The following is a 23,864-nucleotide window of genomic DNA, read 5'->3' as shown; positions in this document are numbered from 1 at the left end:
TTCTTATCTTCCTCCTGCACATTCTTTTCCAGTAGAGTTCTTCTTTGTGGTGGCCATTTCTGACCACCGCTACAACCGCCTTCGGGAAAGGGAGTAATGGCCAGCTGGGGAGGAGAGATGCAGCTCTCCTCAACCCTGCAGGCAGTCTCCCCCTTCTTCACCACCTCTACGGGGTGGCTTAGCCCCGAAACCAGCCAGCTCGGGGCGCTCCAGCGGCGAGCACAGATCAAAACCGCGCAGAGACGGTCTGTCGCCAAAGAAGCTCAAACCGGAGTCCATCCCGGCTGGGTCTTCTTTTGTTGCCCTGCACAGGAGAATGGAGCTGGAAAGCAGGTTAATGGGGTAGGGAGGGAATAGAGATTTTGCAGTATCCTTCCCCTGCCACACCCACCAAGCCACGCCCATCAAGCCACACCACGCCCACCAAGCCACACCCACAGAACCGGTAGTAAAAAAAATTGAATCCCACCACTGCTTTTAAGATGCTGAATTGAAGGATTCAAGATTTGGAGTTGTGTGGGAAGTCCACGAGTTGTCCAAGAGGCAATATCATTGATACTAATAGTTCTTATCACAGTTCAATTCAATGGGTCTCTAATGGGGAGTAAATCTAGCTAACCAAGCCTTTATATCAATCACACTACTCTAGTTTTCAATTTTGGGGCTAAGTCTGAAACAGAGATAGCATGATGCAGTCACCCTCTCCAAATAGAATAACAAAGATTGAAAAACATGCACCTAAATGAACATCTCTTCCCCAGAAGAAGTCTGTAGAGTTTAAAAACCCAATTTCTAGCATGTGTTGAGCAATCAATTTTTTTCACAACATGCTACCAATATGAGTGTGAGGCCCCCAGTCTATCTGTCTCCAGATCCCAAATAAGTGATTTCTCTGTGTGTGATAATTTTCATTAGCTGCTTGAGATCAATGTGACTTTTAAATGCATCTGCATTTGTAATGCTTGCACGTACCATCCCTTAAATGGACTGTCATAAATATCAAGTGAAAAATTCAACCCTCTGCATTTTGTATCTCTGCAGATGCTACTCACTGTTGGAAGTAAATTTGGATCCCCAATGGGGAAGTCTATCATTGTGCAAACTATTTTCTCCAGAGATCTATTTTCATGTGGATCACAGGAGAGCAGGAATGAATTACTCTTTTCTTACATGCCTACTATGATCTCAATGATTATACTCACCCATTGAATCTATTTACTCCACCCCCTCTTCTCCAAATAATGGATGCATGCCTTCACACAATAGTTCCATAGCCAGCTTCTGGTAGCTAGAGTATCATAAGAGTTACCTAAAGCCTTTCATTCTTGCACAGTGAAAATATAATTGGAGGGTATGTTTCTATTTGCTTTCTCTCTCCCTCTCCCTCTCTTTCTCTCTCCCTCCCTCCCTTCCTCCCTCTCTGTCTCTGTATGTTGCTGTGCAGCCACGGAAGTTGCTCTTAAGCACTCAAGATCCTAAAATTTGCACTCTGGGCTCTACACTTGATCAGAACAGAACAGAATAACTGATTTGGACGGGACTTTTGAGGTCTTCAACCAAGCTGAAGCTAAGTGACACTGGATCTAATGGAGTCCATATGGAACATATCCTGAGCACAGCTTTTGCGCAATTTTGTTTTCCCCTTCCATGAAAGGCAAGGTGTTGATATTTTTTTAAAAAAACAAAGGATATAGTTCAATTAATTGAGAGAGTAGCATGATAGGAGAGCAACTGGCTCCTAAATTCAAATCATGCAAGTTGTTACCCATCAGCATTATTTTGGCCACTAACACACTTAAAATGGTATTTCTGAGATGTAACTTGGATTCTGGTCCTAGATGCTTGTTGTCAGTGGTGGGACTCAAAAATGTTTACTACCGGTTCTGTGGGCGTGGCTTGGTGGGCGTGGCAGGGGAAGGTTACTGCAAAATCCCCATTCTCTCCCCACCCCACTAACCTGCTTCCCAGCTCCGTTCTCCTGTGCAAGGAACCAAAGAAGATCCAGCCAATCAGTTGGGATTCCGGAGGCAGAGAATAGATGGGGGCGGGGCCAGTCAGAGGCAGTATTTGCCGGTTCTTCAAACTACTCAAAATTTCCACTACCGGTTCTCCAGAACTGGTCAGAACCTGCTGAATACCCACCTCTGCTTGTTGTGTGGAAAGTAATTCCAGAACACAGGCAAGATTGAGCTGGGATCTCCTTCAGGCAGGGAAGTTGTCAGGTAAATTTGTTATTGTCTTCAGTATTGAGGGCAAAGATTGTTCCTGACTGACCTTTGAAAAATACTGGAAGTTTCCATCCGCCGCAGGGTGTGTTGACCACTTGTCCCTGACCAGTTTTTAAGAAGATGTATGGAAATGATTTGGCTTCAATAAAATGAATTATTTTGGTCTATGAAATTTTATAAAGTAATATTTATGAGGAGAAAAATGGAAGACAATTTCAACCACTGAAGAACTTACAATTTAACTCATTTTCCCAATCAGAAGCATAGTGCTATGATTCCTTTTATTTCCAGCCGATAAAATGCATTGAGAGCACCAGTTTAGGGAATGTGGATAAAAATAACCAAGGGAAGAGAATTGCAAGGGAATAAAATGAAAATGATTTCTCAGTCATTTCCATTGGAGGTATTCAGATTTCGTTCCACAATGGTCCGATTTTTCAACACAACATCGGGCTAGGATTTTTTCAGGGAAATATTGTGGATGTTGTGTTTTCTCCCATGATGAAAAGGAACAAAAAAAATGATAAACTAATTATTGGCACCTGTGCAACAAGCCTAAGTTATTTGAACAGGGTTCCTTTGTATGCTTCCTACCTCCATCATAGTGGTTTCTGTTCCATTTCTCATTTTAGAAATGGAGGGACTGGCTAAACTGTTAGCAAACACAGATTATATTTTGTCACTCTTGAAAGAGTCTTGGAATGAGAGAGACCCAACAGGAATGGAGGCCTTGAATTCTGTGCATTATGTTTCTCTGTGGGGAAAAATGATTTAATGACAAAAGGCTTTAGTGCTTGTGGGCACAAAAGGGGCAGCAGAATTGAATTCTGTTGCTCAAACTGAAAGCAGTCTATTTTCATTAACATTGTGAGTGGTAATCATTTTAGTGATTCACAATAACTCAGTAATATTAGTTTCCTCTTTTATTTCTTTTTTTTAAAAAATAGTATTCTGTTGGACCAAATTCAATGTCCGGAAAGAAAATAACCAATAGCTCCAAATGCAAAAACTCAAGTACAGTATTCATGGGATATTGCATCATACCAACAAACCTCCTTAGCTGTAAAAATCAAGATTCTTATGAGGAGAATCCCTTGACTCGTTAATACTCAAAATCTATTTGTAAATTCTTTACAGAGGCATGATTAGATAGATATTGGTCTGTTCCAATAAGGCAATTCTCACAGTTTAAATATTATCTTAAAGGAACATTTGCAATAATTCAATAGCAATCTGGGCAGCATAGTATTTACTAAACAAACCAGGAGTGATTAATTTGCAATTGTGCTCGATTCTTTATTCAATAAACTGTTTATAACTTGCGAGAAATAAGAATCAAATAACGGTAACCCCTACCAACAATTCCAGGGGGTTATATTCTAAATAGATACCAATTGGTCTTTTTGTAGTTTACTGTTGACAGGAAAGGAACTGGGGTTGTTCGTATGCCCTATGCAACACATTCATATTTAATGAAGGCAACCAGAAATGCCCTTGGAAAAAATATAACACCAATTATGAGAGATTTATTATCAGTTTCATATATTGCTACAGTATAACTAACAGGGAAATGAAACAACACATGGTCCTACTTACAACCTTTGATACATCTTCCTTGTTTACACTCCATGGAAGAAATGTTTGGATATGGATAGTTCTTGACTTACGCTCACAGCTGGGACCAGAATTTCCATTGCTAAACAAGGTGATTGTTAAATGAGTCACACTCAATTCTGAATTTTTTTTTTTTGCCAGAGCGGTTAAGCAGATCAATGCAGTTGTTAAGTGAAATCATGCAGCCATGAAGCAAATCGGGCTTTTCCCATTGCTGATCGGAAGCCAACGGGGAGGATCACAAATGGTGATCCTATGAACCTGGTAGGCTTCAACTGTTGTAAATACTCGCTGGCTGTTGTAGTTAGCTGACCACAGATGCAGACGGCCGAGGAGAGCAAGGAGTCACATGAGGGACCAGGACCATTAGGGAGTGGACTGCTGCCTTCAGAGATTGTGTGGGCTGGCAGTAGTGATGAGGAGGTTCCCGAGGAGCCTGTGCCAAGTGCGTGTGCGCGCAGGGTTGCTCACAGGAAAGAGCAGCTGTAGCAGCATGAGTGACTTGGAAAATGGCCCCTCCTTCAAGAAGATAAAAGCCAGCTGTGAAGAGAACGTTCTTTGCAGGAAGCAAAGACGTTTTGAAACTCGAGCCTCGTGGACATTGCAGTATACTAAGTTGATATTTGAAGACTCTTGTGTTGTAAAATATCTCTAGGTAACCTTATCTGTTATTCTTGCCAGCCTCGCACAGTTTTGGCAAGTCTTGTGCTTATCAATTAGTTTGCAGCAGCCTTTTAACTGGGGATTCGTAAGAATCATTAAAAGGTTTTGGTTCCCTTTGGTTCATGTTTGTTTTATTGGAAAAGGGTTTGGATCAGAACACTGGCTGCATTTTGATCATGTGATTGTGAAAATGCTGCAACAGTTGTAGGTGCAAGGCTAGGTCACTTGCTTCAGTGTTGTTGTAACTTCAAACAAGTGCTAAATTAATGGCTGATAGTGGAGGACTACTGGTATCATTTTAAGTTCATTCTTGTTACACTGGGAACCAAAAAGCTGGCTTTTGAGAATAGAATTAATCTGCCCTGGGCTCAAAAACTGGAATTTGAATTAAAAAAAGTAAAAACATCAAATGTCTAGAGAACCCAAATGGTTTACTTGTTGTAAAACATATCTTTTAGAAGGAAGTAAAGGGATCCCTGCAGGTTTTACTCTTCTAGTCATAGTAGACATTAGGGTGCTCATCTCCATTTCTTTAAGCCATTGAACCAGGGCTGTTCAAAGATGTTTCTGTGGTTCTATGGCCAGCATGACATCATGCTGCAGCCCAGAATGCATAGCGAAGCACGGAACCGCATCCCACAACAGCAGTACCTATTTATCTACTTGCATTTACATTGTAAATAGATGGTACCTATTTATCTACTTGCATCTACATTATAAATAGGTGATACCTATTTATCTACTTGCATTTACATTACAGCTGCTGGGTTGGCAGGAGCTAGGGTGAAAGAGGAAAGCTCACTCATTCATAAGATAGTCAGACTCAAACCACTGTAGTACATAGACTTTCTTTGGCATCTATTAAGCCACTGAGTTACCACACCTCTCAATTAGGAGGATAGTGTGCTCAAAATACTAGTCAATTTTCATCCTTTATCTCTCCTCCATAGAGATCATAATGAACAATGTTTTACTCACCAGAGTGTCTGGGCTCACATATATTAAATCAAACTCTGTTGAGAATTCAATTTCTGAATCAAATCATTGGTCAAATACCACATATATCTTTCTGTCTTTTTAGTGAATATATATATATATATATATATATATATATATATATATATATATATATATATATATATATATATATGTATGTATGTATGTATGTATGTATGTATGTATGTATGTATGTATGTATGTATGTGTATATGTATATGTATATGTATATGTATATGTATATGTATATGTATATGTATATGTATATGTATATGTATATGTATATGTTTTCTTAAGTTTTCGCGGGCATCTATATGTATGGTATTCAGCTTTGTTCAGGTATTTTCCCACGTCATTATAGTTGTGCTTTTAAAGTTGTAGCAACGTTTCGGCAGAATCTCATCTGCCATCAGCAGACTTCTGTATAGTATTCGTCTATGAGTCAGACTTTCATAGCTGTTTCTGTTTTAAATTTGGTGGTAGCCTACGCTGTGCCAGAATGGTTTTTTCTTCATCCTGATTGGTTGGGAGTCTTGGTCTGTGTTTATTGGTCTTGGAGTTTGCTGTGTTCTGCTTGATTGGTGTTTCTAATATCTTCTGTCTGTTTTGTAGCTTTTTTTGTCTTGGTTGGCTGGCAACATTGTGTTTCCTATATTGGAGGCTTTTAGTGCAGCTTGGCTCCGAGTAAACGGACGGCTATCATTTGTTAGGAAGTTAAGCTTCATCTGGGTGCCTGGTTGGGGTGTGTTTGAGCTGGAGGTATCAGGGGGGGTCTGTTTGTGCCCAGGTGTTTGGCTGGCTTGTGATATAGAGATTTTTTTGTTTGAGAGTGCAGGCTTCCAGATAATTGACAGTCTGGTGGAGTCATCTCTTCTATTCATGCTTTCAGGTTTTTTTTCAATCTCTATGGCTTCTCTGATAATTCTGTAGCTGGGGTTTTCTATAGTTGCTAGCGTTTTGGTGCCATTGAAGTCGATGCTATGACCTGTGGCTTTCATGTGTTGGACTAGTGAGGAAGTGTGTTCCAGCTTTTTTTACTGCATTTTTGTGTTCATCTAGGCGGGTACTTATTCTTCTATTGGTCTGTCCAATGGATGTGACAGGGCATGATGCACAGGGGACTTCATATTTGCCTTGGTTTTCCAGGTCAATTTTATCTTTGGGGTTTCTTAGGATGGCTGCTATTTTTCTGTCTGTTTTGAAGGCAGTCTTGATGTGATGCCTGTGTAGTATCTTACTGATTTTGTCTGTAGTACCTCTTATGTAGGGCAGGACAGCTGTTCCATAGGTCTGTTCATCTTCTAGGTCTCCATTATGTCTCAGTGTGTTTTTGTGGATCAAGCCAGTGATTTTGCTTTTGTGGAAGCCATTGGCTGTCAGTACTTTAGTCAGGGTGCATAGTTCAGTCTTTATGTGTGTCTTGTCTGCCAGGCGTTTGGTTCTAGCAATTAGTGTTTTGGCCACGGAGTTTATCTGTGCTGGGTGGTGGTGGGATTGGGCATTGAGGTAGCAGTTGGTGTGTGTTTTCTCCTGGTATATGGTGTGCCCTAGTGTGCCATCTGTTTTGTTTTTTTTGTAGATTAGTACATCTAGGAATGGTAGTTGTTTGTTTGTTTCTGTTTCCATGGTGAATTTGATTTTGGGGTATGTGCTGTTTAGGTGTGTTAGGAAATCGTTTAGGTTTTCTTTTCCATGGGGCCAAATCACAAATGTGTCATTGATGTATCTTAACCATAGTTTGGGTTTGTGGGTGGCATTAGCTAGGGCTCTGGATTCAAATTCTTCCATGAACAGGTTTGCAATGACGGGTGACAGTGGTGATCCCATAGGGGCTCCTTCAATTTGCTTGTATCTTTTGTCCTTTGTATATGAAATATGTGTTGGTTAAGCAGTGTTCTGCTAGTTCCATGAGGTGTTTAGCTAGTTGGTATTTATTTTTGATGATTTCATGAGTTTCTTTTATCAGGACTTGAGTGAATAGTGAAATCACGTCGAAACTTACAAGCAGATCTTCTTGTTCCACGTGTAGATCTTTGATCATTTCCAAGAAGTGGTATGAGTTTTGTACATGTGAAGCTGCTGCTTCAGCATGGGTCTGTAGCTGCTTTGCTAAGTGTTTAGTTAGGTTTTGTAGTGGTGCTCCTCTGGAGCTGACTATGGGTCTGAGAGGTAGTGGTTGGGTCCGTGTTTATGGGTTTGTATGTGGAGTCTTGGAGTAGGTCTGTCAATTTTGTTTTGTAGTCTTTTTTATCCATTACTACTGTGGCATTACCTTTATCTGCTGGAAGTATGATTATGCTGCTGTCATTTTTTAGGGCTTGCAGGGCTTTTAGTTCCTCTTTGTGCAAGTTGCTTTTGGGTGATTTGCTTGTGCATAGAATGTTAGTAACTTGGTGTCTTATTCTATCAGATTCATCTGTATTTAATTTAGTTAGGCTGGATTCTACTGCACATATGATGGATTCTGTGGGGATTTTTTTGGGTGCTATAGGATAATTGAATCCTTTCATTAGGACATCTGTTTCTGTTTTGGTGAGTTCTCTGTTGGAAACGTTATATACTAATTGCTTCAGGTGTTGTTGTGAGTTGTTGGGGGCTTTCTTGTCATGTTCTAATTTCTTTAGTTTCTTCAAGAGTTTGTCATTTTTGTAAGTGGTTTCAGTTTCAGCTCTCCAAGTTGTAAGTTGTTTTATCTTGTCCCAAAGTAGAGGGTAGATTTTGCTGCTCAATTCCAGGTGTACTGTTAGCAAATCTTTGTTTAACTGATCCAATTGGAATCTCTTTCTGTAGAGCTCATTCCTGAGTAGAGCCATTTCAGTTCTTTTCAGGATAGGTTTAGTAGCTGCTGTGCTGTGATGAAATGTTAATTTGAAGCAGGTTGGTGTTGCATTGTTGTCTCTGCAGCTGCGTAGGAATTTGAGGTCACATAGTATTCCTGCTCTTTTAGCTTCCAGCTTCTCATAGGTTTTGGTCTGGCTGTTTATTTCCTCCCTGTAGAGGTCTGATATTTGTTTTCTTAAGTTTTCGCAGGTGCTTACATGTATGGTATTCAGCTTTGTTCGGGTATTTTCCCACGTCATTATAGTTGTGCTTTTAAAGTTGTAGCAACGTTTCGGCAGAATCTCATCTGCCATCATTAGGCTTCTGTATTGTGTTCGTCTGTGAGTCAGACTTTCACAGCCGTTTCTGTTTTAAATTTGGGGCTAGCCTACTGCTGTGCCAGAATGGTTTTTTCTTCATCCTGATTGGTTGGGAGTCTTGGTCTGTGTTTATTTACAGCAAACTCCAAGACCAATAAACACATTATAACACATTATAATGACATGGGAAAATACCCGAACAAAGCTGAATACCATATATATATATTACCCATTACCCAAACCATTAAAACACGAGGGGCTAATGGAAAAAAGATCACTACAAAACAAACGACCCAGGAGATTACAGCACAAGATCCAGGATATCTCCACAACAAAACTCACAAGGCCATCACACAGCCCATTATACCAACATCAACCAATCAACTCCATCAACCAATCAAGAGGCAGCAGCACAGCCAATCAGCCCAGCACACCAGCCCCCACCACCAGTATTTATAGAGAGACAGCAGCCCCGATCACACACTGCTTGCACTGGCATGAAGCCGAAAGCACCAGCCTGAGGATGGCGAGTAAGACCTCACCGAAACATCACCAAGATACTCTTAATCTTACACAGGAAAAGACCCGAACACACCTAGACCTACATATATATGTTTGGATAGATAGATAGATAGATAGATAGATAGATAGATAGATAGATAGATAGATAGATAGATATAGATATCAAGTTTTTCCCCTTGTAGCAGTGATGCCACAAGACAAAGATATCCACATTGTCTGCCCTGAAAAAGACAGTAAAAGCCAAGAATCCAGAGGAAGGTAAGCAAGCAGACTTGAAACATCAAACCTTTTTTTTGCTAAAAAGAATATTTACTTGACTGCATACTGTGAGAAAATAGCTTCATGAAGATCTGGCAATCTGTGCTGTCCTGTTCTTTCTATATTTGGTGATAGTAGCCTTAACTTCCTTAAAATAAATATTACAGACATGATTTGCAAATACTTGTTACTGTTTGATTGATTTATATTGGAGAAGTTCGACCTTACTTACATCACATTTGGTGTGGAAGTGAGGAAGGCCTGGGTACCCATATCCCAATTTTAAAAAAGTAATAGAAAAACAGATCTGTCTTATTACCTTATTAGTTCTCCAGCTGCCTCATTGGGTGATCTATAGTGTAAATATTGCACTAAGGTAGGCAAGATGAAAGTGTTTTTGAAGTCCCTTGATGTTACAATTTTATTTATATTTCTTTTTCTATAGCTGCCCAAATCAACCAAGGGACTCCGGGTGGCTTATAATTCTAAAATGCAGGAAATAGCCATGATCCCTGGATTCAATTTCTCTTACCATTCTTCTTATGCTTGTCCTCCTATTTCTTAGTACACTCTGGAAAATATTTCTGTGTTTAAAATGGACAAGGCAGGAACAGAAGATTTTCTCCTATAAGAACATGAGGATTTTGTTCAACTCTGCAGGAAGGGCCTTCCCAGGATCCCACCACTTGTAGAAGACCCTTTGTGGGCCGCCTGGGAAAGATTCCTCTTACATTCCCAAAATGTGAATTTTTTCCTCTTCACTGTTACAGCCTGGTTTTACTTTCTGGCCTATTAGAAAAAAATATTTCATTTTTACACTCTGCTTTTATTGTTATAATTGTGTTCTGCTATTGTTTTTCTTTTCTTCTTCTATTTTTAAATCCAGTTTTGGGGATCTTTAATGGAAAAAATAGAATAAAATTCATAATAATGAATGTTGGCTATACTGGATTTCCAAACATCCCAGGTGAGACCTGCCTTATGCATCACCTCTAGTGCTGGTTTAGATTCACCATCTTCTTTACTTGTCACTCCTCTGCAGTTAATTCTCTTCCTATGTTTCTTTCCCTTTCTCATATGTCATCTGGATTTCTTCGTGGGGCATTTAAGTACCCTGCATTGTTCTCTAGCTATACACTAAACCAGTGGTGGCTAACCTTTTGGGGCTCCTGTGCCAAAAATTATGCGTGCGCCATGCCAGCACCCAGAAGGCAATGCACACGCCCCGTGCATGCATGAGCAATCCCCCTTACCTGCACTGCACCTCATAGCTGATTTTTGGACAGTTTGAGGTTTTTTCGCCTTCAGAGGCTTGAGGAAAGCCTCTGCAGGCTTTTCAAGCTGAATAATAGGCCTGTTTTGTCACTTCTGTTTTGTATTTCCCAAAATACAGGAAGTGATGAAACGGGCCTATTACTCATCCTGAAAAGCCTGCAGAGGCTTTCCTCAAGCCTCTGGAAGGCCAGGGCCTCAAACCAGCCGAAACTCAGCTGTGAGGCGTGCACATGTGCAGTGAAGTAAGTTTGCTTGCAGCTCATGTGCCGGCACAAATGGCTCTGCGTGCCACCTGTGGCATGCCTGCCATAGGTTTGCCATCACGGCACTAAACCCTTGCCAGATACACCTGCAGATATAACTTATAGGCACTCATGACTGACATTAGTGGACAAATACACGTCCTCAGCCAATGAAGAGGAGCTGCCGTAGACTACGCTCAAATGAATGGACTCTTCTGCAAACATGGTTTTTAATAAGCACCAGCTCTATGGCATCTTAAAGATCCACGCACATTGGGTTGAATGGGAACTTCCATAATTCTACCCTAAGAACAAATCTGATTATCCAAGGACATTGTCTTGCACCAAATGCTGTGGCTTTGGCCTTGAGTCTTTCCTGCCAAATGTTCTCAGCAGCTTGTATGCAAACCCATATAGACACGAAAATATTGAGAACTTTTGCAGAGAGTTGGTGAACATTTAGAACAAGGGTCTTCAAACTTGGCAAGTTTAAGACTTGTGGACTTCAATTCCCAGAATTCCTGAGCTAACATGACTGGAGGAGGAATTCTGGGAGTTGAAGTCCACAAGTCTTAAAGCTGTCAAGTTTGAAGACCCCTGATTTAGAATCTTGTACACTTCAACAGAATGGGGAGATTTGAGAATGTTGGTAGCTGTAGGCATAGGAGTATTATTTGCTCATTTATCATGGAAGGAAAAAGAAAGTTTAGAACAGCACCCCTTGCAGGAATCGAGTTAACTAATGCTCACAATAGCCATGGTGAGCTTCCCAGGAGCAGCCATTGTTTGCCTCAACGTTTTTCTTTTTAATTTGGAAACTTGCTGTAGAAGGATGCTTGGCACAGTTCTTTCCATATGCATCTTGCCTACAGAGCTGTTTTGGACATAAAGGATGACTTTGTCTTTTATATTGGCAAAGAGAAGATCAAATAATCTTTTTACCTATGTCTCAGCTGAAACTGAATCAAGTCAATGAATGGAGTTAATAACTTGCTAATTTGAAAGTATGTCTTTTTAAAAAAGACTTCAATTATCAACCAAGGGACCTATTTCATGAGATCTGTCTGAATAAATGGGTGTTTATTTTCAATTGCTTGTGTCATAATAAATTTATTGCACAGGATTTTCCTTTCTTTTGTGCAGTCTGATATTAACCACAGCATGGTTAAACTGGCACTGGAGCCCATGAGCTTTGGGAAAGAAATTCTTTTCTTTAGTTTTATTTTTCAATAGAACAACAGGTGGGCCCTTCAAATAACTGGCAAAGCTTTAGTCATCTACCACAATCTTTTCCTCAATATGCTTCTCAGTCTGCAACATCAATGCTATTTTATGGAAGAAAATATTAACATGAGGGAGTAAAAGAGAATGCAGTATGATTATATTGTTCACCAATGCAAGGTTAATTCGTTTGAAGTGGGAGGGTGCCAAAGGAATAAAGACCCCACCAAAGTTGTAAGTTTGAAGTTTGCAGAACTGATATAGGTGGGTGATGTAGTTCAAAAGATGAAATGGAAGGTATTAAGAAGGTATCTCATGTAGGAACTTCAAAGCTCATTTTTGTTATTATTTAAAATTTCAGAATGTTATGTTCTGGTGGCATCTAGAAGTACAATGCCAAGTCATCTTCCTTATAATCCACACCTGAGCATGATCAACCTTTGCTCCAGTGGGTGGGGAAAGCCCATCCAGTGTCACACTGTGCCTTCTGCTCTAGATAGTTGGGAAGAAACTTCAGCTGTGGTCATCAGCAGAGAACACACAAAGATAGGATTTCACTTTTTTCTTGTTGTGTTGGCTACTCCAATTAATTCAGCAATTCAGCACTGTCAATCCATGTTTTTGGTTTAGATATTTGTTTGAATAAATCAAGTGTTTCTTAACAATTGTTATAGGTCAAGGAAAGACAGATGAAGATTGGGGCTTGGTTTATGCAAAGTTTCAACCTGACTACAAGAACTTGCAGCAATGACTTGTAACATCTTGGGCTCTAATCTAGCCTCAATCAGCTGTTTTAATTGGTTTTTCTGAATAGGTGCAGGATTTTATTTAAGCCATCTGTTTTTTTTTTTTTTTTTTTGTAGATTAGTACATCTAGGAATGGTAGTTGTTTGTTTGTTTCTGTTTCCATGGTGAATTTCATTTTGGGTATGTGCTGTTTAGGTGTGTTAGGAAATCGTTTAGGTTTTCTTTTCCATGGGGCCAAATCACAAATGTGTCATTGATGTATCTTAACCATAGTTTGGGTTTGTGGGTGGCATTAGCTAGGGCTCTGGATTCAAATTCTTCCATGAACAGGTTTGCAATGACGGGTGACAGTGGTGATCCCATAGCTCCTTCAATTTGCTTGTATCTTTTGTCCTTTGTATATGAAATATGTGTTGGTTAAGCAGTGTTCTGCTAGTTCCATGAGGTGTTTAGCTAGTTGGTATTTATTTTTGATGATTTCATGAGTTTCTTTTATCAGGACTTGAGTGAATAGTGAAACCACGTCGAAACTTACAAGCAGATCTTCTTGTTCCAGGTGTAGATCTTTGATCATTTCCAAGAAGTGGTATGAGTTTTGTACATGTGAAGCTGCTGCTTCAGCATGGGGCTGTAGCTGCTTTGCTAAGTGTTTAGCTAGGTTTTGTAGTGGTGCTCCTCTGGAGCTGACTATGGGTCTGAGAGGTAGTGGTTGGGTCCGTGTTTATGGGTTTGTATGTGGAGTCTTGGAGTAGGTCTGTCAATTTTGTTTCGTAGTCTTTTCTATCCATTACTACTGTGGCATTACCTTTATCTGCTGGAAGTATGATTATGCTGCTGTCATTTTTTAGGGCTTGCAGGGCTTTTAGTTCCTCTTTGTGCAAGTTGCTTTTGGGTGGTTTGCTTGTGCATAGGATGTTAGTAACTTGGTGTCTTATTCTATCAGATTCATCTGTATTTAATTTAGTTAGGCTGGATTCTACTGCACATATGATGGATTCTGTGGGGATTTTTTTGGGTGCTATAGCATAATTGAATCCTTTGGTTAGGACATCTGTTTCTGTTTTGGTGAGTTCTCTGTTGGAAACGTTATATACTAATTGCTTCAGGTGTTGTTGTGGGTTGTTGGGGGCTTTCTTGTCATGTTCTAATTTCTTTAGTTTCTTCAAGAGTTTGTCATTTTTGTAAGTGGTTTCAGTTTCAGCTCTCCAAGTTGTAAGTTGTTTTATCTTGTCCCAAAGTAGAGGGTGGATTTTGCTGCTCAATTCCAGGTTTAGTGTTAGCAAATCTTTGTTTAACTGATCCAATTGGAATCTCTTTCTGTAGAGCTCATTCCTGAGTAGAGCCATTTCAGTTCTTTTCAGGATAGGTTTAGTACCTGCTGTGCTGTGATGAAATGTTAATTTGAAGCAGGTTGGTGTTGCATTGTTGTCTCTGCAGCTGTGTAGGAATTTGAGGTCACATAGTATTCCTGCTCTTTTAGCTTCCAGCTTCTCATAGGTTTTGGTCTGGCTGTTTATTTCCTCCCTGTAGAGGTCTGATATTTGTTTTCTTAAGTTTTCGTGGGTACTTACATGTATGGTATTCAGCTTTGTTTGGGTATTTTCCCACGTCATTATAGTTGTGCTTTTAAAGTTGTAGCAACGTTTCGGCAGAATCTCATCTGCCATCATTAGGCTTCTGTATTGTGTTCGCCTGTGAGTCAGACTTTCACAGCCGCTTTCTGTTTTAAATTTGGGGCTAGCCTACTGCTGTGCCAGAATGGTTTTTCTTCATCCTGATTGGTTGGGAGTCTTGGTCTGTGTTTATTTACAGCAAACTCCAAGACTAATAAACACATTATAACACATTATAATGACATGGGAAAATACCCGAACAAAGCTGAATACCATATATATTATATTACCCATTACCCAAACCATTAAAACACGAGGGGCTAATGGAAAAAAGATCACTACAAAACGAACGACCCAGGAGATTACAGCACAAGATCCAGGATATCTCCACAACAAAACTCACAAGGCCATCACACAGCCCATTATACCAACATCAACCAATCAACTCCATCAACCAATCAAGAGGCAGCAGCACAGCCAATCAGCCCAGCACACCAGCCCCCACCACCAGTATTTATAGAGAGACAGCAGCTCCGATCACACACTGCTTGCACTGGCATGAAGCCGAAAGCACCAGCCTGAGGATGGCGAGTAAGACCTCACCGAAACATCACCAAGATACTCTTAATCTTACACAGGAAAAGACCCGAACACACCTAGACCTACATATATATGTTTGGATAGATAGATAGATAGATAGATAGATAGATAGATAGATAGATAGATAGATAGATAGATAGATAGAGATAGATAGATAGATAGATAGATAGATAGAGATATAGATATATAGATATATAGATATCAAGTTTTTCCCCTTGTAGCAGTGATGCCACAAGACAAAGATATCCACATTGTCTGCCCTGAAAAAGACAGTAAAAGCCAAGAATCCAGAGGAAGGCAAGGAAGCAGACTTGAAACATCAAACCTTTTTTGCTAAAAAGAATATTTCCTTGACTGCATACTGTGAGAAAATAGCTTCGTGAAGATCTGGCAATCTGTGCTGTCCTGTTCTTTCTATATTTGGTGATAGTAGCCTTAACTTCCTTAAAATAAATATTACAGACATGATTTAGAAACACTCGTTACTGTTTGATTGATTTATATTGGAGAAGTTCGACCTTACTTACATCACATGTGGTGTGGAAGTGAGGAAGGCCTGGGTACCCATATCCCAATTTTAAAAAAGTAATAGAAAAACAGATCTGTCTTATTACCTTATTAGTTCTCCAGCTGCCTCATTGGGTGATCTATAGTGTAAATATTGCACTAAGGTAGGCAAGATGAAAGTGTTTTTGAAGTCCCTTGATGTTACAATTTTATTTATATTTCTTTTTCTATAGCTGCCCAAATCAACCAAGGGACTTATAATGGCTTATAATTCTAAAATGCAGGAAATAGCCATGATCCCTGGATTCAATTTCTCTTACCATTCTTATGCTTGTCCTCCTATTTCTTAGTACACTCTGGAAAATATTTCTGTGTTTAAAATGGACAAGGCAGGAACAGAAGATTTTCTCCTATAAGAACATGAGGATTTTGTTCAACTCTGCAGGAAGGGCCTTCCCAGGGTCCCACCACTTGTAGAAGACCCTTTGTGGGCCGCCTGGGAAAGATTCCTCTTACATTCCCAAAATGTGAATTTTTTCCTCTTCAGTGTTACAGCCTGGTTTTACTTTCTGGCCTATTAGAAAAAAATATTTCATTTTTACACTCTGCTTTTATTGTTATAATTGTGTTCTGCTATTGTTTTTCTTTTCTTCTTCTATTTTTAAATCCAGTTTTGGGGATCTTTAATGGAAAAAATAGAATAAAATTCATAATAATGAATGTTGGCTATACCGGATTTCCAAACATCCCAGGTGAGACCTGCCTTATGCATTACCTCTAGTGCTGGTTTAGATTCACCATCTTCTTTACTTGTCACTCCTCTGCAGTTAATTCTTTTCCTATGTTTCTTTCCCTTTCTCATATGTCATCTGGATTTCTTCGTGGGGCATTTAAGTACCCTGCATTGTTCTCTAGCTATACACTAAACCAGTGGTGGCTAACCTTTTGGGGCTCCTGTGCCAAAAATTATGCGTGCGCCATGCCAGCACCCAGAAGGCAATGCACACGCCCCCGTGCATGCATGAGCAATCCCCCCCTTACCTGCACTGCACCTCATAGCTGATTTTTGGACAGTTTGAGGCCTTTTTCAGCCTTCCAGAGGCTTGAGGAAAGCCTCTGCAGGCTTTTCAAGCTGAATAATAGGCCTGTTTTGTCACTTCCGGTATTTCCCAAAATACAGGAAGTGATGAAACGGGCCTATTACTCATCCTGAAAAGCCTGCAGAGGCTTTCCTCAAGCCTCTGGAAGGCCGAAAAAGGCCTCAAACCAGCCGAAACTCAGCTGTGAGGCGTGCACATGTGCAGTGAAGTAAGTTTGCCTGCAGCTCATGTGCCGGCACAAATGGCTCTGCGTGCCACCTGTGGCATGCCTGCCATAGGTTTGCCACCACGGCACTAAACCCTTACCAGATACATCTGCAGATATAACTTATAGGCACTCATGACTGACATTAGTGGACAAATACACGTCCTCAGCCAATGAAGAGGAGCTGCCGTAGACTACGCTCAAATGAATGGACTCTTCTGCAAACATGGTTTTTAATAAGCACCAGCTCTATGGCATCTTAAAGAACAAATCTGATTATCCAAGGACATTGTCTTGCCCCAAATGCTGTGGCTTTGGCTTTGAGACTTTCCTGCCAAATGTTTTCAGCAGCTTGTATGCAAACCCATATAGACACGAAAATATTGAGAACTTTTGCAGAGAGTTGGTGAACATTTAGAACAAGGGTCTTCAAACTTGGCAAATTTAAGACTTGTGGACTTCAACTCCCAGAATTCCTGAGCTAACATGACTGGAGGAGGAATTCTGGGAGTTGAAGTCCACAAGTCTTAAAGCTGTCAAGTTTGAAGACCCCTGATTTAGAATCTTGTACACTTCAACAGAATGGGGAGATTTGAGAATGTTGGTAGCTGTAGGCATAGGAGTATTATTTGCTCATTTATCATGGAAGGAAAAAGAAAGTTTAGAACAGCACCCCTTGCAGGAATCGAGTTAACTAATGCTCACAATAGCCATGGTGAGCTTCCCAGGAGCAGCCATTGTTTGCCTCAACGTTTTTCTTTTTAATTTGGAAACTTGCTGTAGAAGGATGCTTGGCACAGTTCTTTCCATATGCATCTTGCCTACAGAGCTGTTTTGGACATAAAGGATGACTTTGTCTTTTATATTGGCAAAGAGAAGATCAAATAATCTTTTTACCTATGTCTCAGCTGAAACTGAATCAAGTCAATGAATGGAGTTAATAACTTGCTAATTTGAAAGTATGTCTTTTTAAAAAAGACTTCAATTATCAACCAAGGGACCTATTTCATGAGATCTGTCTGAATAAATGGGTGTTTATTTTCAATTGCTTGTGTCATAATAAATTTATTGCACAGGATTTTCCTTTCTTTTTGTGCAGTCTGATATTAACCACAGCATGGTTAAACTGGCACTGGAGCCCATGAGCTTTGGGAAAGAAATTCTTTTTCTTTAGTTTTATTTTTCAATAGAACAACAGGTGGGCCCTTCAAATAACTGGCAAAGCTTTAGTCATCTACCACAATCTTTTCCTCAATATGCTTCTCAGTCTGCAACATCAATGCTATTTTATGGAAGAAAATATTAACATGAGGGAGTAAAAGAGAATGCAGTATGATTATATTGTTCACCAATGCAAGGTTAATTCGTTTGAAGTGGGAGGGTGCCAAAAGGAATAAAGACCCCACCAAAGTTGTAAGTTTGAAGTTTGCAGAACTGATATAGGTGGGTGATGTAGTTCAAAAGATGAAATGGAAGGTATTAAGAAGGTATCTCATGTAGGAACTTCAAAGCTCATTTTTGTTATTATTTAAAATTTCAGAATGTTATGTTCTGGTGGCATCTAGAAGTACAATGCCAAGTCATCTTCCTTATAATCCACACCTGAGCATGATCAACCTTTGCTCCAGTGGGTGGGGAAAGCCCATCCAGTGTCACACTGTGCCTTCTGCTCTAGATAGTTGGGAAGAAACTTCAGCTGTGGTCATCAGCAGAGAACACACAAAGATAGGATTTCACTTTTTTCTTGTTGTGTTGGCTACTCCAATTAATTCAGCAATTCAGCACTGTCAATCCATGTTTTTGGTTTAGATATTTGTTTGAATAAATCAAGTGTTTCTTAACAATTGTTATAGGTCAAGGAAAGACAGATGAAGATTGGGGCTTGGTTTATGCAAAGTTTCAACCTGACTACAAGAACTTGCAGCAATGACTTGTAACATCTTGGGCTCTAATCTAGCCTCAATCAGCTGTTTTAATTGGTTTTTCTGAATAGGTGCAGATTCCTTATTTAAGTATTTATTTAAGAAACATGCAGACTCACCTTGGAGGGGAAGGTGGACAGCTTATTCCTTCCTTAGTTTTGGGTACTTAGAAACCCCCTTAGGCAAAGAATCAAACAAGGCACAGAGTGGATCTGAGAAAAGAAATAAAATAAGACGACTCTTCCTGTATTATTGGACTAACTATATATTCTCTGCTGGGGGGGTCTTTTATGTATCTTTTCCTCAGTATGCTTCTCAGTCTGCAACATCTGTGTTATTTTATGGAAGAAAATATTAACATGAGGGAGTAAAAGAGAATGCAGTATGATTATGTTGTTCACCAATGCAAAGTTAATTCATTTGAAATATACGTATATAAGACCTTCCCAGCAGAGTACAAATAGTTAGTCCAACAATATATTATATATATGTATCATATATATTGTTAATTAGTCTATCTATCTATCTATCTATCTATCTATCTATCCAAACATCTTAAAAATATTTGATATTTATGTAGTTTATTTCATTTCATATATCATTTATTATGATATTTATGTAGTTACTTACCAAGCACCTCTAAACTATATTCAAGTAACCAAAATATCTTTACAATCCCCAAGGCATGTCGCAACATTTGAGCACCCCTAATGTTTGGAAATTGGAAGTTGAAAAATTCGACACACCCTAATACATATTCTACTTTGGCAGAAATTGGCATGTCTTCTAAATTCAATACAAAAGTTGCATCCTCCTGAGAGGCCTCTGATTTGAGCCCAATTGCATTATGTAGTGAGGTGGTGTTTGAGAGGGAAGTGAATGTAGCATCCTTAACCTCTCTCATCTAAAATTAATATAGGAGGTATATTAATTATATATTATATATGCTTAGTTTACAAGAGGAGGGAGCAAAGTGGAGAGCGATGCCTTATACTCCACTGGAGCAGCTGAAGCAAATATTTAACAATATTCCAAATGTCCAGTTTCACCTCTGCTCAAGAGACCGGAGCTGCTGAAACTGGGGGGCAACAGAAATAAAGAAGGCCACTTCAGAGGCTATCAGGTTGTCCCTCAGCCATGCATCCAGTGGACTGCTCAAGAGTCCTAGAGCTGAGCATTGCCAGGAAGGAAAAAACAACAAAGGGCAGGTTTCTAGGCAACCATAAATTGTGAAGCAATAGGCTATTAGCCTTTTCTGCTCAGCTGCATACATCAATCAAGCCAAACTCCCAGGAGGGTACAAGCTAGGGGCAGCCCATGTATATTCAGTGTTTCTTCCTGGCAAAATATTTACCTGCTAAAATGTCACCTTCCTCTTTGATCTCCAGCCTACAGGGGTCTGACTTGGCCTTGCTCTACTCAGAGCTAGACGTGCCACAGAGGCAGAGGCCTTCTGCCTGGTTGAGTTCTGGAAGGACCAGCTGCATAACACTGTTTCTGCTCAGTTTTGGAATATTTTTTATCGGAAAAAAGAAAGGAAAGGAAAAGCAAGAACCCAACGTTATAAGAGAGTAGAGAGAGCAAAATAGCCATAGATTACATGCAGTGTCAAAGCAGGGTGTATCTGGGAGACACCGTTCCCGGGAATGTGAGTAGCAAAGGTTGGATGCTGTGTTTCAGCTCTACAAGGCAGACCAGCCTAAGAAACCGATGCTATCCAGGTCAAGATTGGGATAATGGGCTACAATGAAATAGCAGTTTTCCAGGAAGGAGACAGCATATTCCAAGGAAGGAGGCAAAACAAGAGACGAAACAATCAGAGCTGGATCAGAGAAAGAGGAAGATATTTAAGATGGCCGCTCCCTAGAATCTCCCAGAGTATATCCATTAGCTTTGGAGAAGTACGGGTTTAGTCTGGCAAGATTCTGTCTATGTGAGAAAATAAAGAACTGAACTTTGGCTGGATTGTTTTATGGTGTTCTTGAACTGGACCCGACAACTATGTAGTTTTATTGAAACAATTGTAGTAACAGAATCTTGCAAGTGTAAACGGACTTTCCCCCTCCCTCTTATTTTCATGTGAACTAGGGAGGGACTTGTCTGAGATGTTTCCTCAATGGTTGCTCATCTAACCATTGACTCTTCCTCCTGTCCTTCAAGGGGATTGCCTATTCCTACATTGTATCACAGAATGCTGGACTAGATCTAGCAGGCATCATCCCTTAATTTCTCTTTTTGGTTGTGACCTTTCAAAGGTGCTAAGATGGTCAGTTCTAGAAGAAAGAAAGTAGGATTTGTTGTCCACGAACCCAGTAGGATTATTATTAATTGGGGGAGGGGGCATTACAGCACCCTGCTAGAATTAGAGAGACTGTTAGTTTGCATGAAAAAAAAGTCTTTGAAAAACACCAGGTATCCTTCAAAAAAGCTATAATTGAGTGATGATTTTTAAAGAAACTGTATACTCAGTGAAAAATCAAAAATTGCCTTTACATAAAGTGTGAAATGTTCCTATGGCCCAGCAATTTCACATCAATCTGTTTGATATCTGATAAAGTGGGTGGGCAAGTGCTTAATATAGAGGTAACATAAAAGCATGGAATAATTTGGAAGACCCACTTCTATCAATCAAAAACCAAAGTAAGAGATTAGTGAGGATATCAACAGAAAGATATTTCTGAGTATACCCCCAGATAAGAAATGAGAAAGAATCAAAAAGAAAAAAACAAAGCAGAATGCAATTTTTTTTTAGATTATAAACAATTGAATGAAATCGGGGCCATATTACTCCATCAACTGGCCCAAGTGAAACAAGAGTTTTGGCTAAATATGACAAAATAGGATATTATACAGCAATGTATATAACAGAATAAAAAGGACCAATTAATCTGTGATCAACCCTTCAAAGACTATGGGAGAGGAGAAGCTGAATCATCTCAGGGGTCTTTGCCCATTTAACTTCCTCTTCAACCAGAATGAAATGTTTCCTTTCCCTTTCAAATGTGCTGTTATCCTCTTCAAGACAACTTTTTCTTAATGGAGGAAACAGGAGTAAATACTCATATTAACATCATGAAAATCATGCTGGCAGGAGAGCAAGGGTTAATCAAGCCCTTAGGTTTGTAGTTTTTGTAAGAAATGACCAGGCTGAGCCTGAGGGAGGGGTGAAGCATGCCATCAGTCTCAAATTCCTTCATGTCCACAAGAGTTCTAAGTCCAGCCCAGTTTGAATTCCATTGACTCTTCTCTACTGCCAATTTGCTTTGAGCATTAGTAGTTCAGATTCTTGTACAGAGTGACAGCATGCAATAAACCTCTATTCATTTGAACTGCCTTGACTTCTGATTTCCTGCACTTGATAGTTTTGCTGCCCTGTCCCATCACACTGATCTCTGTTGCCCAATCTCCTTTGGCTTTTTTAGAGCAGACTTTTATATCTGGAAAAAAAAGTTTGGCCAAGACCAAGGGAAGAAGAAAAAAAATCAGTTAAGTGGCAAGTTCGGTTTGACTTCAGCTATATTCTCAGAGAGCAAACAGACTGTCATTAACTAACTACGGTTCATTAGCTTTGGAGCCAGCTGCTTTGCTCTCATTGCAGCATATGCAAATCACAGGACTACATTTGGGAGTCTTATTGGCTCCTTGCAGGGTAGCAATATCCCATTGGTCAGTTTTACCCTTTGTCTGGTTCCCACTTACAAGTAAAGTGGCTACAACTGACTACTGATCAAGAGGAATATAGACAGTATTGCAACCAGAGGTGGTATTCAGCAGGTTCTGACCAGTTCTGGAGAATCTGTAGCAGAAATTTTGAGTAGTTCGAAGAAACGGCAAATACCACCTCTGACTGGAGATTTTACAGTATCCTTCCCCTGCCATGCCTACCAAACCATGCCCACAGAACCGGTAGTAAAAAATTTGAATCCCACCACTGATTGCAACCTTTTGTTTAGTGGCTGTTCGAAGTTACAACAGTATGGAAAATAATGACTCAGAACCATTTTTCACACTTATGACTGTTGGAGCATCCCCATGGTCACACGATCAAGATTCAGATGCTTGGCAACTGGCTTATATTGGCAATCCTTGCAGCATCCTGGGGTAAGGTGATTTCCCTTTGTGGCTTTCTGACAAGCAAAGTCAACAGGAAAGCAAGATTCACTCAACACCGTGGCAAGAAAGCTTGTACAATGGGGCAAAACTCACTTAACAACTGTCTTGCTTAGCAATGGAAGTTCACTTGGGCTCACTTGTGGGCATACATCGAGGACTTACCTGTATAGCTACTTGCAGATAGTCCTTGAAGTACAATCATTTGTTTAGCAACCATTTGAAGTTACTGTCATGCCCTTGTTAGAGTCAGACTCTGAGGGAGAGGAGGAACAGCTGACAGGGAGTGGAAGTGTGGCTCTGGAGGTTGTGGAGGAGGCTGGGAAAGGGCAGAGGCCGGCTGGGCAGTCAGAGGAACAACCAGGCCCATCACCTCTTCATCCTAGGGCATGCAGGGAGGAACAGAGAAGGGAACAACGTGGTTTACAGGAAAGGAAGCAGCCATGATCCTCCTCATTGGCTGCAGCTGGGGGGAATAGTATATAAGAGAGACAATTACAACACAGCATTGCCAGAAGCAAAGCGTGTTTTATTTTGGGCTGAAGTTATCTTGGTTGCGTCCTTCCAACAGACTGTGCCTTGTTATCTCCTTGAATTGGGTAATTACTTATCCTGGTCCGTTGTGGAAATTTCTTCATTGTAGTTTGTTTTAGTTTTTTATTTCACCTCTATCTGCTCATTAAGTTCAGACTGTATTGCTTTCTTTTGAAGACTATTTTTGAGTACGTTTTATCTCCAACTGAGAATTATTGAACAGTGGGGCCAAGTTGGAGGCATTAAAGGATATTTATTTACGTTTTGGATTTTGTTATGTTTGTGTTACACTCTGGGTCATCACAGTTACAATGGCACTGCAGAAAGTTACTTACCTCTGGTCCTTGCACTTATGACCATCCCCATG

This window comes from Notechis scutatus, chromosome 2 (genome assembly GCF_049901735.1).
Source record: "Notechis scutatus isolate UNSWTSFEM ecotype Mainland chromosome 2, rNotScu1.2, whole genome shotgun sequence".
In the NCBI taxonomy this organism is placed as follows: domain Eukaryota; kingdom Metazoa; phylum Chordata; class Lepidosauria; order Squamata; family Elapidae; genus Notechis; species Notechis scutatus.
The sequence above is the reverse complement of the archived record's forward strand: the minus strand, read 5'-3'. Positions refer to the sequence as shown.